At 35.7% G+C, this 9753-nt stretch overlaps 1 protein-coding gene across 1 annotated transcript in view; it reads right to left on the reverse strand.

The window, feature by feature from the left end:
- otud7a (OTU deubiquitinase 7A) overlaps nucleotides 1–8916 on the reverse strand; it is an 87150-nt gene extending 78234 nt beyond the window's left edge. Inside the window, exon 1 of the mRNA XM_055192383.2 lies at nucleotides 8735–8916. The gene's annotated coding sequence lies outside the window, so the exon portion shown is untranslated. The remainder of the gene's footprint in view (nucleotides 1–8734) is intronic.
- Between the last annotated feature and the right edge of the window lie 837 nt (nucleotides 8917–9753).

The following is a 9753-nucleotide window of genomic DNA, read 5'->3' on the forward strand; positions in this document are numbered from 1 at the left end:
TACAGGGACTTTTAATAAACTCTTGTTATCATTTTGTTAATGGCAATTCACCCAAAATAAAAACTGTTGTGGCATTTTGTGCTCCTGTATTGCTCAGTGATAGAGCATTGCATTAAGTCTGAAATATGGTCCAGTTTTTATGCGTACGCAAAGGTCCGTGTGACGCAATTTTCGTCATCAGAAGAGTGCAAAAAAAAAAAACATGCATCACCCGAGATTTTTAAAACCCTGCATACATTGTTCAGAAAAGTCGTGCATGTACCTACAGGAGAATGTAATATGTCGTTTGGGAGGTTTTGTCGCAAAGCGCATGCGTCAAATTTTTGCGTACACCTACAATCAAATAAACTATAGACGGTTTCAGCAGTAACAACAAAAACAAGCGGCTTTCCTGGAACACACATAACTTCTGGTAAACGCTAAGAATAAATAACAACAAAGCCCTTTTAAAGTAGTTTATTTATATAACAAGCAAAATAAACAACACATAGATTACCAAAACATTTGTTATTTTCGACAAGGTATTTGTTTAAGATTTCAGTTTAGAGTAACAGTTAAACACACAGAAACCGGAAGTAAAGTTTCAGACCAGATGCGTAATCGCGTCACCGCACATGCGTCCAATGAAACCATCTATACTTTGCAAGGGTGTGCTTTAGACCGTGTGCATACGTTTGCGTATACGTAATAAAACAGACTATACTCCGGGCTTAAGGGCTCGTTATAGTTGTGCGTAGGTCATACGGAACGAATATTCAAACGAATAGTGCTCTCTAGCGCCTCGCTTTCCAAATGTGTGTTGCAACTACGGTAGCCGTTATGTAATCACTGATCTCCTTGTCCGTTTCAGCTAGTTTATGTGTTCTGAATGAAAATGCGTTGTGGAAAAGCGTTGGTAAGCTAGTGCTATTTGTCCCTCTCTGCTATTATAGTTCATCAGTATGGCGGAATAACATGGAAGCAGTGGTGGACAGTAACGAAGTAAATGTAATTCGTTACTGTACTTAAGTAGTTTTTTCGCGTATCTGTACTTTACTCAAGTACTTTTATTTTGGAAGACTTTTACTTTTACTTTACTACATTTTAAAGTCAAATATCTTACTTTTTACTCCACTACATTTTAAAAAATCGGTCGTTCCTTTTTATTTATCAGTGGATAAAAAACGTAACTGGGCAAACTAAAGCTGCACAAAAAAAACTAAGATGCACACGTGATGCGTCAAACCACCAATCAGGGTACAGCATACGCTTCGTTTTGAACTTGTTTTGGTTGCCGGGCTGTTTCATGTAAGCTACGCGAGTCACGCGAGTGCAGCAGCCAGCCAATGCATCGTTTGGAGAATGAAACTGCATTCAAAAACAACGGAGGAGATAACTGACCCGTCACAACAACAATGGCCTTATTTACGCGAGTTTTTTTAAGTCCTTGAATAAAAGAACGAGTCCTTCGTGTCTTCTCTGCCTGCCTTGAAACTGTGCTATTTCGTTTTAAAAGAATACTCTTTCAAATCTAAGGAAACGCGTAGAGGTAAGCCATTTTTATTCTGCTTATATTTTTAAATGAGCAATCTTAACAGTAGCTTGCAGAAAACTGTTAATAGTGTTGCTAAAATATATACGACATTATCATGAATGAACTTTAAGCTATGCAGGCTGAAGCTATTTTTAGCCGTATAGTTAGCTGTTTCACTTAAGTTCATTGTATTTAAAGCTCAGTGTTCTGTTATTTTGAAATGACAATTAATCACTATCAACACTGTTGTAAAATATAAATGACATTTTGACTAGCCCAGAGTCATATAAAGAGAGAGTTACGAAACGCTTTGATCTCGCCGCCGCGCGGTCACGTGATTCATGTAACGTTCTACAGTTCCTAACCAAGCAGGGCTGTCAATCTGTTTGCATAGGTTTTCAGCTATTTTAGGTAAATATTAGCTTGTAATGTGAATTGATCACTATACTTACTATGTTTATAACGTTTTTTTTTTACTAGGGAGTGATGGAAATACAGTAAATCAGTTAATAAAGATAAACAGTTAATGATGACCCAAAGATAACTGTGGTTATCTATACCAACTACAGCAACACAGTTTATCTTTTATTTTTATAGCAAAAATATGGCTATATAAATGGCTATCAATCTGCTAAAAACATAATTCCTACACTTTTACTATATTAAAATCACAAAAAAGATCGCCAACGCGGTTATTTGTAACAGTGAAGCATAACAGAAACACACTAAATTCATATTTAATTGTATTTATAGTACACATTAAATGTTAATATAATTATACATGATTTTCGAGGATACATCACTCGTATTACTTACCAAACACAATGAAACACACAGCAGCATTGTGAAGCAGTGGGACTTTCTTATAAGGCATTTAGCTTGTCGCTGTTGCCCCCTAGTGTTACTCGTAATATATAAAAAAGATAAGTATAAAGTAGATGGCCACCAGTAATAAAATATTAAACCATTAAATCTATATTATTCACACATTATACACAACTCATTAAAATATAAAAAAAATTCTACTTATTATTAACGATAATCATTACCTACAGCAGAGTTCATAAAATATCACTGTTGACTATATTCATAAAATGTCTGAAAATGTAAAGAGAAACGGTAATTTCATCGATTTACCAGCAGGTGTCATTGAAATGAATGGGCTTCAGTGCTGCGTTTGGAACTATGCGTCACTACCGGTCACTACATGACACGCTGTTACTTCCGCATTCCATTCTTACAACGGTCGTCTATGTGAGTGTCGTAACTCTATTTTTATACGACTCTGGACTAGCCATTCAGTGTATGATGCTTAAACAGGCAGGTAGATTGGAGGGCTCCCTATTAACTGAGATTGTTATTAATATTTTCAAAAGTTTTGCTTCCAAAATATATAAATACACTTAATTATGTATTACAATATACATATGACATGCTAAAGCACATGAAACGTTTCTGAAATTATATTCTGTAAGGCTTGTTTTATTTGTCAAAGAAAGGGAGACTGATTTCTAGATAACGTTATGTATTTAATGTTTTGAAAACTATTGTGAACCTGTGCTTAAGTCAAGTTTTTATTACACTTAAACTGATAAATTATTTAACAAATAAATCTTGAAATGAGACTTACTGCTCTCAAATCCTGTTATTTCATTTGATGCTAAAGGACATTTTTTTGTTTTTAAGGTTTTAGGCTTATGATAATTTTAATAGACTTCAGTGTCTGATTTATTAATGTCCTTTTATTAATTGATTGGTTAGCCAAGAGAGTTATTTCACATAATTTAAGTTTTATGACAAAAATTATACGGCCATAATAAATCACAGTACTTTTGTACTTAAGTACATTTTGAGGCAGATACTTTTGTACTTTTACTCAAGTAAAAATTTTAAGCAAGTACTTCTACTTTTACTTGAGTAATATTTTACCCTGGGTATCTTTACTTTTACTCAAGTACACGATTTGTGTAATTCGTCCACCACTGCATGGAAGCCTCCTTGGATTTACCCATTCAATGTAAGTATAGAGAAGAAATTATAAGCTTACGAAGAAAAATCTGATCATTGGCAGAGGTCATTTGACACCGATAAGGACATATTTATGAATAATGACATTGATTTTGATTAATAAAACACTTAAAACCCTACATACTGTCCCTTTAATCTGCACTATCCAACCCAAGCCATTTAGTGCAGAGATCAACTCATTTGCATTTAAATCCCAAAACGGCACATTTTTGCTCACACCTACAAAGTGGCAATTTTAACATGCTATAATAAATTATATATATGATATTTTGAGCTAAAACTTCACATACGTACCCTGGGGACAACAACGATTTATTTGACATCTTAAAAAAGTCTTGTGAAACGTCCCCTGTAGTTTAATATCAAGATGTGGAGAGGACCAGACTGATTGTGACATCATCGTCTCTCAGCCTTTCTGCTGATAAAGTGTTTGTGACATGGACACAATTTTATGAAGCGACAAATCAGATGCCAAACATTGTCCCCCTGATGCCCTGAAACACACAAGCCCTCAGTGGTTTCTGCTTTCATGCCTTGCCTTAATCGACCCATCTGCGTCCGTATCAATCCATATTTTAAAAATCAAAAACCTAGAATGCCTCAGACCTGGGCCAAATGTGTGTGGTAAATGGTTGGACAGCGTCTAAAATATAAAAGGTGTCAAAGTATGCATTAAAATAATGTTAAATTATTACATAGAAGGTATGTGGCTTTATCAAGTACAAAAATTATCCAGAGAGAGTTTTGCATGTCTATTTACAATCCTAGGATTTGCCTTTAAAATGAAATAGTCTATTTTTGCCTTATTTGAAAGTCTCATGAATAATAATGTTGAGCTCTGCTCTAATTGGCTGTTTCACAGAGCAGCTCCTTCAGTAGCTCTGTGTGTATGTACACAGACCTTATATTTGAGCCTGTATCAGACGAAGATACGTAATTTGAGAAATAATCAATTGTTTGGAGATTGTTAATGGCCGTTTCTAAATGCCTAAATGTTAGCATATAACATAACTAGCATATAGTGCTAACTCAGCAGTCTGACTGTTTTTAGCATTGTAACAACATTGTACTTAATTTGATGTGTACTATGGCACCTTTAAGTGAAGATCATATCATTTCTAATTTGTGAAACATTTAATAATAAGACAGAAGCTATGCTATTCTGCTTTCTGAGGAGAATCACGGCATGTACTGGAATGCAGTTTCCTGTTTGTGAAGCAACGTGTCTCGTTTCTCGCATTTGAGTGGGACTTGTTTGGCCTTTTCGAAATTTCCCCCCAAGGATCAATAAAATATCTCTCTATCTCTCTATGTCGCTTTGTTATTTCCGTGTACCCTCTAGTACAAATTACAGCTGTCAGCCGAAATTGTAAGTCACTATTAAAAGTTTTCAGGGGCATAATTTTTATTGCAGCTTTAGAAATTAATATTACTGGTGGCATTTCATTTACGTGGTTAGTAAAATATTAAAACGCAGAATGGCTGAGCGCTCAAAGACAAAACAGGGAGATGAAAGACATTAGCTTTTATTTACGTCCTGCATGGACAATTGAGGACTTCCCAGAAATGTCCACAAAACCTCTCTTGACAAGCTGTTTATTAAGACCACATAAATTCAATGAAAACAAAATTCAAGTGCTTTATTGCTTGAGATGCTGTCATCATCCAGTCATCAGCCAGTGATCCTCTGGGTGCGGTCTGATGCTAAAACAATCAGACAAGTGCGTGATAGTAGCCAAGACTGAATTCAGCCTTTATGTAATACTTTTCTGGACTGACAGATTTAAATTGAGGTTTTGTCATTATTTATTCATCTCCTTGTGGTTCAACTTGTATGCTATAATTTTTGCCATGGGACACAAAAGAAGGAATTTTAATCAATCTTCATTCAGCTGTTTTTCATACAATGACAGGTCATGGTGACCACGTCTGTCAAGCTCCAAAGACACAATAAAACATCATTATTTAACGTAATAAAGTAGTTTGCATGACCTGATTATTCTGAGTGTGAGGTACAGATCTTAATTTAGGTTGTTTATGACTTTATAGCTATTAAGCAAACAACTTTAAAACTATGGTGGAGGGAAAGACTGACTTATTTCCAACATAAAGGGGCAGTTTTCCAGACTGGGTTTAGATTAATCCAGGACTGGTCCTTAGTTATATTAGGGCATTTAAGTAGTTTTACCAACGAACCATACAAAAAAAAACAATACTGGTGTGCATCTTGAGACAAAACAACAGCACTGATATATGATAACATATGTCAGTACAAGGTGTTTTGAATTTAAGGCAGTTTAGACATGCGTTTTGCTCTGGGACTAGGATAAGCCCTGTCAGGCAAACTGCCCCAAAGACATTTATGTTTATATTTTTGTCCCTTCCAGGACCTTAACAGCACTATACATACACTGTTAATACACTAGTGAAATAAATAGCTATAGACGGTTTCAGCAGTAACAACATAAACAAGCAGCTTTCATGGAACACACGTAACTTCCGGTAAACTCCCCTAAGAATAAATTACAACAAAGCCCTTTTAAGTAGTTTATTTATATAACAAGCAAAATAAACAACAAGGAAACCAAAACATTTGTTATTTTCGACGAGGTATTTGTTCAAGAGTTCAGTTTAGCAACTAGTCAGACTATTAAACAAACAGAAACCGGAAGTAAAGTTCCAACCAGATGCATAATCTCATAACGCACGTGCGTCCGATGAAATCGTCTATTACCAGCCTAAGCTTGGTTTTAGCTGGACTACCAGTCTGGTTTTAGAGGGGGTTTGGACTCTTTTTGGCTGACCCAGCTAGCTAAAGACGGTTTCAGCAGTAACAACATAAACAAGCAGCTTTTGTGGAACACGCGTAACTTCCGGTAAACTCCGCTAAGAATAAATAACAACAAAGTCCTTTTAAGTAGTTTATTTATATAACAAGCAAAATAAACAACATGCAGATTACCTAGGAAACCAAAACATTAGTTATTTTCGACGAGGTATTTGTTCAAGAGTTCAGTTTAGCAACTAGTCAGACCATTAAACAAACAGAAACCGGAAGCAAAGTTCCAACCAGACGCATAATCGCATAACGCACGTGCATCTGATGAAATCGTCTATTACCAGCCTAAGCTTGGTTTTAGCTGGACTACCAGTCTGGTTTTAGAGGGGGTTTGGACACTTTTTGGCTGACCCAGCTAGTTATAGGCTGGAAGACAAGCTGACCCACCAGCTAAAACCAGTTTGACCAGGCAGGAAGCTTTGGGCAGCTTGGCTAAGTTGGTTGGCTGGTCTTATCTGGTTTCTGATAGGGCTGTCAGGACTATGAAATTTGGCTGGTGGTTAATTGTCTAATAAATTGTGCAGATTATGACGATGAATTGCCTGTTTTAGTGCTTTGACGATTATGACGATTAATTGTCTGTTTTATTGCTTTGACATTTAATTCTCAAACATTTTTTGTTTGTTCATGAAATAATTTTCACACATTGTTGTGATTATTTAAATGAAATCTTTTGCAAGGTTTGCCACATATTTAAAAGTAATTATTTAACGAATATGTCCTTCAAAAAGTGAAAATTCTTTATAACCACAAATAAACACAATAAATTGTCTAAAAAATAACTCAAAATAAAAATGCAATCAAAATAAACTGTACCAGAGCAACCCTACTAAGATCATATTAGTACTGGACCACATGTCTATAGTGGCTGCAAAAAATAAAATTCCTGCAGCTCCCCCTTGTGTTTTTAGAGAGATGTGCAACTGCAATCATTGCGGTGATATGAAATTATCGCGATAAGGTCAAACAATCACGATAAGAGGATTACTTATTCATTGTGACAGCCATAGTTTCTGATGAAAGTAGCTAGTTTAAGCTAGTCCTCCCAACCTGGCAAAGTTCGTCTACCAGCCTGGTCAAACTGCTGGTTTTAGCTGGTGGGTCAGCCTGACCAGCTAAAAATGTGGCCAAAGTCCATCTAAAACCAACCTGCTACACCAGCTAAAACCAGGCTGGGAGACCAGCTAAAATCAGCCAACTAGCTTGGGCTGGTTTTAGCTTGTTTTATTCAGTAGGGATATGGAAAACTGCTCTATACGGATTCTTTAAAGATTCTAACTTTGGGATCAGCAGGAAATGATAATAGTAAGTGATTTAGGCAGATGGGTAACATTTGATAACAGAATGTCGAGTAGATTATATTTTGTAACATAACTGTCTATGTCAAAATACGTCCAGACAATAATATATTAAATCATAACTGTATGTAACAACATACATCTTTTGGCCTGTAACAAATAATACACCATTAAAAATAAAAACAGTGATGCCACAGAAGAACCATTTTTGGTTCCGCAAAGTAACCTTTAGTCAAAGGTTTTTAAAAGAACCATGTCTTTTTAGTCTAAAAAACCTTTTTCAACTACCATAAACCTGAAACAAATGTTTTAATATGTAATATATAAAACCGTGCAACCATATGGTTCTTCTGGCTTTTAACACCTATTTGTTTAAGTGTAAACGTACGTACTAAAGGCAGAAAGACACGTAAATCAACAGCCTAACCTCAAATAAATGAAAAGTAAATACTGAGGCTAAAACACAACTCAAGGCCTAAGTTGTTAGCCCAGGAGTCTGCATGGGCCATAGGTGGGCTATTTACAGGTACCCACTGCCTACAAAACCTATAAAATATGATATATATATTAAAATAATTAATTGGCTAAATAACCAATAGGTCTGTTTGGCACATATAAAGCAAGGCACGCTCATTTCAGTCTGCAATTAGCAGGTATAGAAAGCCAACAAGATAACATCAAACCCTTACATGAAATATATTTAATCACATTTTTTTTTCATCCATGAACAGATTTTTGCCTTATCAGCGCTGTTACGCAACAATCCCAGCCTATATTGATATAGTCATATTATCTCTACAGACAAAGACAATTCAACCCCCCATCCAGTCGCAAAGCCTTTGCTGGTGATGGGATAAAAAACGCCCTCATAACCATGTTCATTCCAGACACCATCAACCAAAAATCACTGTATACCCGCAAGATGTGCCGTATAGCGCCCGGGCACGTACAGAAGACAGGTGCACCTGACCCGGGTGCGCACTGCCTCTCAATGCAGACGGATGCTCCATATCCCAAAATCATTTTCCTGAGAAAAGCCAAAGAGACATGTCTTACCGTTTCTCGGTCAGCCCTTAAAATAATCCTCATCGTCAATATATCGGTCCGTTCGAGGATGGCTTAAAATCATACGGCCATATCGAGCCTCCGTCCGTCTTGCTGTCGCTGATTCTCTCTCACATCCTCATGTCATTCACTGATGCAGCAGAGGCTCCGAAAACACGCCCACCTCATCTCTAACCCCCTTCTGAATGACGTAAAGGAGAAACAGATCCCGCCCACCGATGGCTCTCACGTCTATGGTCACGCCTATTGAATGACGTGTAAAGGCGTTCCAGGCCCCGCCCACTGGAAAATACTGGCACAGCCTGTGGTGTTTACGCGATTTAGTTTGCGATAAAAATAAGATACATTTATTTTTTATATTTTTTATTAAGATTACATTATATATATATATATATATATATATATATATATATATATATATATATATATATATATATATATATATATATATATATATATATATATATTAAAATACAGAAAATGTATCTTATTTTTACTAAAACAAAATATTTGATTTTACTTAAATTCAACAGTTTGTTGTAATAATTATTACATTTTTTTCTAATTTTTTCAATATAACTTTTTTGTTATATATAGTAATATTGTAATTTTAAAATAATATTGTAAAAAATGTGTTTTATATTTTACAATTTTTTCCCCTCTTTCTTAGTAAGTTGCATTTATTTATTTTTTTTGGAAAGGATGAGACAGACTTTAGTCGACGATACCTGTACAAAACACAACTATGAAAAATAAATATAATTTTTAAATGTTAATTTATTCAAAATATTGATTCAAGACAGCTGTTTAGTGGCGAGTGTTTATACTGCCAGAAGATGGCGCTTTTGGCTTACTTTCAAAATTGACGGTATTTCATTTACATTTACGCACTGGCACTGGCAGACCCTTTAATCCAAAGTGACCTACAGCGCATTCAAGAACGTAATGAGCACGCGTGTTCCCTGGGGATCGAACCCATGACATTTGCAATACATACTAAGTTCTCCACC

The sequence above is a fragment of the Misgurnus anguillicaudatus genome, chromosome 6, assembly GCF_027580225.2.
Source record: "Misgurnus anguillicaudatus chromosome 6, ASM2758022v2, whole genome shotgun sequence".
NCBI classification, from domain to species: domain Eukaryota; kingdom Metazoa; phylum Chordata; class Actinopteri; order Cypriniformes; family Cobitidae; genus Misgurnus; species Misgurnus anguillicaudatus.